General features: G+C 36.9%; 1 gene segment (V, D, J or C); it reads left to right on the top strand.

The window, feature by feature from the left end:
- Nucleotides 1-5,723: 5,723 nt before the first annotated feature.
- Nucleotides 5,724-6,172, top strand: LOC307263127 (immunoglobulin heavy variable 3-74-like). The segment is given in 2 exons: nucleotides 5,724-5,766; nucleotides 5,868-6,172.
- Nucleotides 6,173-7,817: the final 1,645 nt, after the last annotated feature.

The following is a 7,817-nucleotide window of genomic DNA, read 5'->3' as shown; positions in this document are numbered from 1 at the left end:
CACAAAGCATCAGTAGACCTGTACAAACACCCTTCAATGTCTGTTTGTAACAAATAGCAACCAGAGGAGGAGCTATAGGACCACTAACCTTTTCACGATCAGTTCATTGACAAAAACATCTTTGTTTATTACAATAAGACTGGGAAATCATTTATTGAAATAACATTATAGAGAAAGACATCAATCATATATATTTTCCCGATACAAAAATTAATCTCACATGAATGTTGACATCATGAACTTTTAATCGGTAACATATTGAACAGTGTACATGAATTTGTGATGAAGATTGAATCCCAGTGATGTTCTTTATACATCTTTAAAGGTTTCTATGTGCAAAACACAAGATAAAATTGCCCTGAAAATATGTATTAAAGTTGCAGAAAAGTCCTAAAGGTCAAGAATTAAACTCAATTTCATTTAAAAAGCATTCTGTACATTAGTTCAAACATGTACATTCAGTATAAATTACTAGGAGACTCACTTTCTTTATTTAACTTGTTTGTCATTTTAATACTTTAATAGAACATTTCTTCTTGTTACTCTGAATTGTTAATGCTGTTATTATTTTGATCGGCTAATGTTTCATCCTAATTAAAACAGCAGTACCGGTTTCAGAGAATAGGTCTGAATGTCAATGAGATGTTAAATACTGAAACTAAAGTTATGTACGACCTTCTCTTCCTGTGAGTGAAAGAATAAGAGCCATCATATTAAGTAATTACTTTGTATGTGGAGGCCAAATGTACAGTCCAAACTTCCTCATCAAATTTCTTTGGTCAAACACTATACAAAATAAATAAAAAGGTTTAAAAATGCCCTATTTATTGATATGATATTGAATTTAACATGGATGGACAATCAGTTAGATTAAAATGAATATTAAACAACTAGACGATGACACAGTGCCTGTTCATGAGCCCCTCCCCAAAGAAATCCAGATGCAAATCTGCAAATGTGCAGCGTACTTGTGTCTTGTACTTCGTCTGGAGCATCAGAGATCACATCTCCAACCTCAGGATGATGAACACACTCGCTCTGCTGCTGGTTGTTCTCTCTCTGCCCTGTGAGTTATCCTGCTTCTTTCTGGTACCTTTAATCAGACAACATGGACTGATGGTCAGACAGGTTTTACCACCAAAAACAGATGACTGTCTCACTGTCTTCTGTGGTCCCTCTCTCCTTTCATCTCACCAGGTTGTGCAGGTCAGAGTATGGAGTCCATTCCTTCCAGTTCAGTAGTGAAAAGACCTGGGGAGACTCTGAGTCTCTCCTGCAGGGGATCTGGCTTCACTTTTAGCTGCTGTGTTATGAGTTGGATAAGACAACCTGAAGGAAAAGCTCTGGAATGGATAGGGAGCAGCTTCTCTGATGCCAGCAGCAACAGTTATGCCAGCAGTGTTAGAGCACGTGCAGAAGTCAGTCGAAGTGATAGCAACAGCATGGTGTATCTGAAACTGTCCAACCTAAAGCCAGAGGACTCTGCTGTGTATTACTGTGCCAGAGCCACACTGGTTAAAGGAGGCAGAAAGGCCATACAAAAACTCCACAGAACATTTGTTTGTTGAGACCTACAGGTGGCAGTAGAAGATATGAAGTCAGAGGACACTGACTGAGGACAGTATTACAATGCCTCTAAATACACACGTATACACACTATTAAAGTAACAGCTGACGTTTCTTTTTTTAAATCTGTAGCTTCTGTTTCTACCAAAAATATGGTCAATATTGTAAGAAGAGATTTTTAATGGCAGGTGTAAATAATGTCATTTGACTTTTTATTTGCATGATATATACCCAGTATATGGGAGGCCCAACAAGTTCTGCTAAGCAATACATGCAGAATAAACACATCTAATGTGGGTATTAAATAAATGTTAGAGTCTAATAACTTATTATACATCATAGTCATTATGTTATAAGTATAATGCATGTTTAAAATGATGACCCTTCACAATTGTTGCCATATATATTTTGTGGTTCTCTGTGAGGAGGAGGAGTCAATGCAAATCTTTGATCTCTTTCATCTGTACAAATGTGTCCCAGAGATCAACCAGTTGTTCAACCCTGCACTCAAATAACCAGCAGACATTTTCCTGTACTCTTAGTTCTTTGCATATCTTCTAACAGGTTTTGGTACCTTAAAAGTTCATTTCCTCTTTAGGTTCCACGTTTCTCTGTATGTATATGGTTTTAAAAAGCCACAATTTGAATACTGAAACCTTTAAAAGTTTAAAACATACAGAACATCAACCAGCTGCACCAACTGAAGTATTGATTTCAATCATCTTGGTTTCTATCTGTTGGCAGTAAGAAATACAAATAATAATAATAATAAAGAAAATATACAAATCAATTAATTTATCACATTTTCCATGATTTAAGAATGTCTGAATCAAAACACAAATCTTATTAAGTGAAGCCATCATGTGAGTCAGAACATTAATCAGCAGTTTTCTGTTGTCATGGAGTTACAGTCTTGTTCACAATTTACTATTTGTAAGATTGTTTAAATGTTGTTTAGCGTTGTGGGGCTTTCATACCATTGAATTTGACTATTGTAGGAGGAGCTTACTATAAACAAATTCCCACTAGGATCCAGTTCAGATTATATTTGAAGTGGAGTCTTGGAGTGAAAATCAGAAGCAGAGTATGAACATGGCTTACACAAAGCTAACATTCTTGGTGGTTGCTCTATTTGTTTTAACTGGTGGTGATGGTCAGACCATTACGGAGTCTGAACCAACAGTTACAACACATGGAGGATCCCATAGGCTGACCTGTACAACATCTGGATTTAGCTTTGGAGGCTCAGTTTGGAACTGGATCAGACAGGCTCCTGGAAAAGGACTGGAGTGGATCGCTCTTGTACACACACGCAGTACTCCTATCTATTACTCCCAGTCCGTCCAGGGTAGATTCACCATCTCCAGAGATGACTCCAGCAGTAAAGTCTATCTACAGATGAACAGTCTGAAGACTGAAGACACTGCAGTGTATTACTGTGCCAGAGAGACACAGTGAGATAATCTAATAGGAGAGCCATACAAAAACTACTTCCTCTATTTACCACCACCAATAGAATTTTTTTTTCTGTATAAAATGTATTGCAACACTATGATTAACTATTATTGACTAATCATTAATGTTTTTTATGTATTTTGTCTCCACTACTCTAATATACATTTTGAGGATATTAATAGCAATCCAAATCCTCCACTTGCACCCATCAAATTAATTAATTATAACTAAAATGCATTATTTGAAGTTAACTTTATTATTGCAGTGCTTTTAGGAGAGACGCCAAGATCATTTATTGGCCTGCGGCATGGGCCGCAACGACCACTGACAATGGTATCCTGTGCCGCAAGCGGCTTCTTCCGCTCCCTATATCTCACCAGACCCTCATTGTAGTAGCTCTGTCTCACATCTGTGAAAGATATCTGGTGTACTCTGAATTGTATTGAATATAAAACAGACAATGTGTCATGATTCTCCAGTTTTGTGCAGAAACTAAATAAAGCAGAACATTTTACTTTTTTTCCTGCGCTTGTACTTTTTCATTAAAGCAAATCACTAAAGGGTACATTTTAGAAAAAAAACTAAATGCTACACAACATTTTACGTCTAAAGAAAATTCCAAGTGAGAAATGTTTTAATCATCTTAAATGAGTCAAATGGATTTTTATTGAACATTATTCATGATTTTTCTTATTTTTCAAGTCCAACAAAAAATCAGCAAAAACAATAATAAAGTCCACTCCAATGTTCTCTGCTCTCGGCGAGGAGGAGTCAATGCAAAACTCAGATGTCTTCCTCCTGTACTTATGTGACTTCAGAGAGGTGGACAGAGAACAGTGGACACACAGTTTAACATGATGGACTATAGGACAGGACTGCTGCTTTTAACTCTCTGGGCAGGTGAAGCTCTTCACTGATCTGTTTTTTACGATTTCTCTTGAAGTTGTACATATATTGTATGTGATGGTTTTCTTTGGCTCCGCAGGTGTTCATGGTCAGACTTTGATACAGTCTGAACCAGTTATTAAAATACCTGGAGAATCCCACAGACTGACCTGTACAGTCTCTGGATTCACAGGCAACTATATGGCCTGGATCAGACAGGCCCCTGGAAAAGGACTGGAGTGGATTGCTTATATCAACAGTGGTGGTAGCACATTCTACTCTCAGTCAGTTCAAGGCCGGTTTACCATCTCCAGAGACAACAGCAAACAGCAGCTGTATCTGCAGATGAACAGTCTGAAGACTGAAGATTCTGCTGTTTATTATTGTGCTCGAGAGCCACAGTGACTGGAGTTGGTGGAGCAGCTGTACAAAATCCTACAGTATTCATCCTCACTGTGCTGATAGACTACCTTTTAGGATTATATTTGTTGGAGCGATTGTTTACATTAGTTTAAAATCTATTTTGTATCAATTATATTATTAATGAACTCCTATTTTATTAAAGTGATGTGAATGTTTCATTAGAATTTATTTAAATTTTAGATTTATGTTGTATAACTTTGAGGTAATTAGAAGCCAAATTAGAGGGATGAAGCTGGTAGAGAAGACAGCAGATCTGAGCCAGTGATAGAATGTTGAACAAGGCGATCAACACTGTTTTCGACATCATGTTACCGTGCATTATATGTTTTGTGAAAAGTCATAACAAATCAATGTAAACAAACAAAAATAATTTTGTGTGTGATTGGAGTGGACCCTGTAAATATGAAATATTTTGACATAGGCCTAAGTTTAGAACTGGACACAACAATTGTCTTAACTTGTGTTACAGGGATCAGGCATGAGTATCCTGTGGTCATAGTAAAAGCAGAGACACAAAATGTAGGTGTGTTTTTTTACACCCTGTTTTTTCTCTGTTTTAACACAACACAATTCATTTACTTTTATCTTTTATTCAAACGATCATTAAATTTTTATCATGTGTGCAATACTCTTTCTTAAAACAATTATCACACATTCAGAAATGAACACACAAGGAATCCATCTGGTAAATGGCTGTAATAAATATTTACTTACAGCATATGAATATAAAATACTTACCTGCTGTCACACATTGTAACGTTGTATGTTCACTACATTTAGCATTCACTTACTACTTTAACAACCCTTCAACATATACTTCACAAGCAGTTCAAATGCTGTTCTCGAACTTGCTAGTTCAGCTTTATTTAACATTTTACTGCATCCAGAAACACTTTTATATAATATTTACAACATTTCCTACATTATATGTACACATTTAGCCATTTAAAAACACAAATATATCCAATTTTACAGCTTTACTTTAGTGTGATTACCTGCATGGTCAACTTAATAATAACCGGTAGTCTACATCTAATATTATACCAAATATAAATGTATAAGAAAAAACAAGCATGTGGTCACCATTCAGAGTAGAAGTAAATTCAGAATCAAATGTGTTAGTCTTGCTCAGCAGCAAGTGACAGAATCCATCACATACAAGTCAAATGAGTTCAGACTCTTGAACAGACTTCATAAACAGAAAAACAATATCATGTCTCACATCCGACTCTTGACAACCTGCGTCACAACAGTCAATCCTTCTTTTATAGCCCCTCAGTGTCCATCTCTATGCAAAGTGAACTTCCTCTCAGTCTGCCATAAAGACTTGATGTCATGCTGTCAGTTGCAGCAGAAGAAGAGAAGCTCCCATCAGATCACCTTCAACAGCGACCATGTTTTCTGTAGCTCTGCTGCTGCTGCTGGCTGCTGGATCCTGTGAGTCTCACTGAGGCAGAGACACTGACAGTATGATCACAGCTCACTGACTGTTCACTGTTATTACACACAGTCAATATTCAACATGTTTTCCTCCGCAGGTGTAAAGTGTGAACAGTTGACACAGCCAGCCTCTGTGACTGTGCAGCCAGGTCAACGTCTGACCATCACCTGTCAGGTCTCTTATTCTGTTACCAGCTACTGGACAGCTTGGATCAGACAGCCTGCAGGGAAAGGACTGGAGTGGATTGGAATGAGAGTTCGATCCTCCACTTCCTATAAAGATTCACTGAAGAACAAGTTCAGTATCGACTTAGACTCTTCCAGCAAGACAGTGACTCTAAATGGACAGAATGTGCAGCCTGAAGACACTGCTGTGTATTACTGTGCCAGAGAGCCACAATAACACAAAGCATCAGTAGACCTGTACAAAAACCCCTCAGTGTCTGAACACTAGTAACATGAAGCCACCAGAGGAGGAGCTATAAGACCACTTACCTTTTCAGTTCACTGAGGAAAACATATTTTTTTATACAGTATAAAGCAATAAGATGGTGAAATCATTTATTTAAATAACATTATAGAGAAAGACTTCCATCATACACATTTTCCCGATATAAAAATTAATCTCACATGAATGATGACATTATGAACTTTTTATCAGTAACATATTGAACAGAGTACATGAATCCGTGATGAAGATCGTATCACACTGATGTCACACTTTATACATCTTTGAAGTTTTCTATGTGTAGATAAAAAAAATACTAGGAGAATCACTTTCTTTATTTTACTTGTTTGTCATTTTAATATTTTACAAAACAATTTCAATGTTACTCTGAATTGTTAATGCTGTTATTATTTAGATAATTAAAACAGCATTACCGGTTTCAGAGAATCGGTCTAAATGTCATGGAGATGTTAAAAGCCATCATTTTAAATAATGACTTTGTATGTGGAGGCCAAATGTACAGTCCACACTTCCTCATGCAATTTCTTTAGTCAAACACTATACAGAATAAATAAAAGGTGCTGTAAACAAACATCTTTGAAAATTGACATGATATGTTGAGTTACAAATTCCTGATTGAAGTGAAAATTAATTTTAATCTAGCTGATTGTCCATCCATGTTAAATTCAACATCATATCAATAAATAGAGCATTTTTATTATTATCCAGTTTTGAGCAGAAGATAGCGAAACCACTCCAATGTTCTCTGCTCCCTGTGAGGAGGAGTCAATGCAAAACTCTGATATCTTCCTCCTCTACTTATGTGACTGCAGAGAGGAGGACAGAGAACAGTGGACACACAGTTTAACATGATGGACTATAGGACAGGACTGCTGTTTTTAACTCTCTGCTGGGCAGGTGAAGAGTTTCACTGATCTTGAGTTGAAGTTGTCTTAAAAAAATGTTATCAACTTAAAGTAGCTGACTATTTTTCTTGTTCATTCAGGTGTTGATGGTCAGACTCTGACAGAATCTGAACCAGCGGTTAAAAGGCCTGGAGAATCCCACAGATTGACCTGTACAACCTCTGGGTTCACATTAGGCAGCTACCATATGGCCTGGATCAGACAGGCTCCTGGTAAAGGACTGGAGTGGATCTCATTCATTTATACTGACAGTAGCGGCAAATTCTACTCTCAGTCGGTTCAGGGCCGGTTTACCATCTCCAGAGACAACAGCAAACAGCAGCTGTATCTGCAGATGAACAGTCTGAAGACTGAAGATTCTGCTGTTTATTATTGTGCTCGAAAGCCACAGTGACTGGAGTTGGTGGAGCAGCTGTACAAAATCCTACAGTATTCATCCTCACTGTGCTGATAGACTACCTCTTAGGATTATATTTGTTGGAGCGATTGTTTATATTCGTTTAAAACTATTTTGTATCAATTATATTATTAATGAACTCCTATTTTATTAAAGTGATGTGAATGTTTCATTAGAATTTATTTAAATTTTAGATTTATGTTGTATAACTTTGAGGTAATTAGAAGCCAAATTAGAGGGATGAAGCTGGTAGAGAAGACAGCAGATCTGAGCCAGT

This window comes from Ammodytes marinus (genome assembly GCF_949987685.1).
Source record: "Ammodytes marinus genome assembly, chromosome: 16".
Lineage (NCBI taxonomy): Eukaryota > Metazoa > Chordata > Actinopteri > Uranoscopiformes > Ammodytidae > Ammodytes > Ammodytes marinus.
This window is presented reverse-complemented; position numbering and strand designations above follow the sequence as displayed.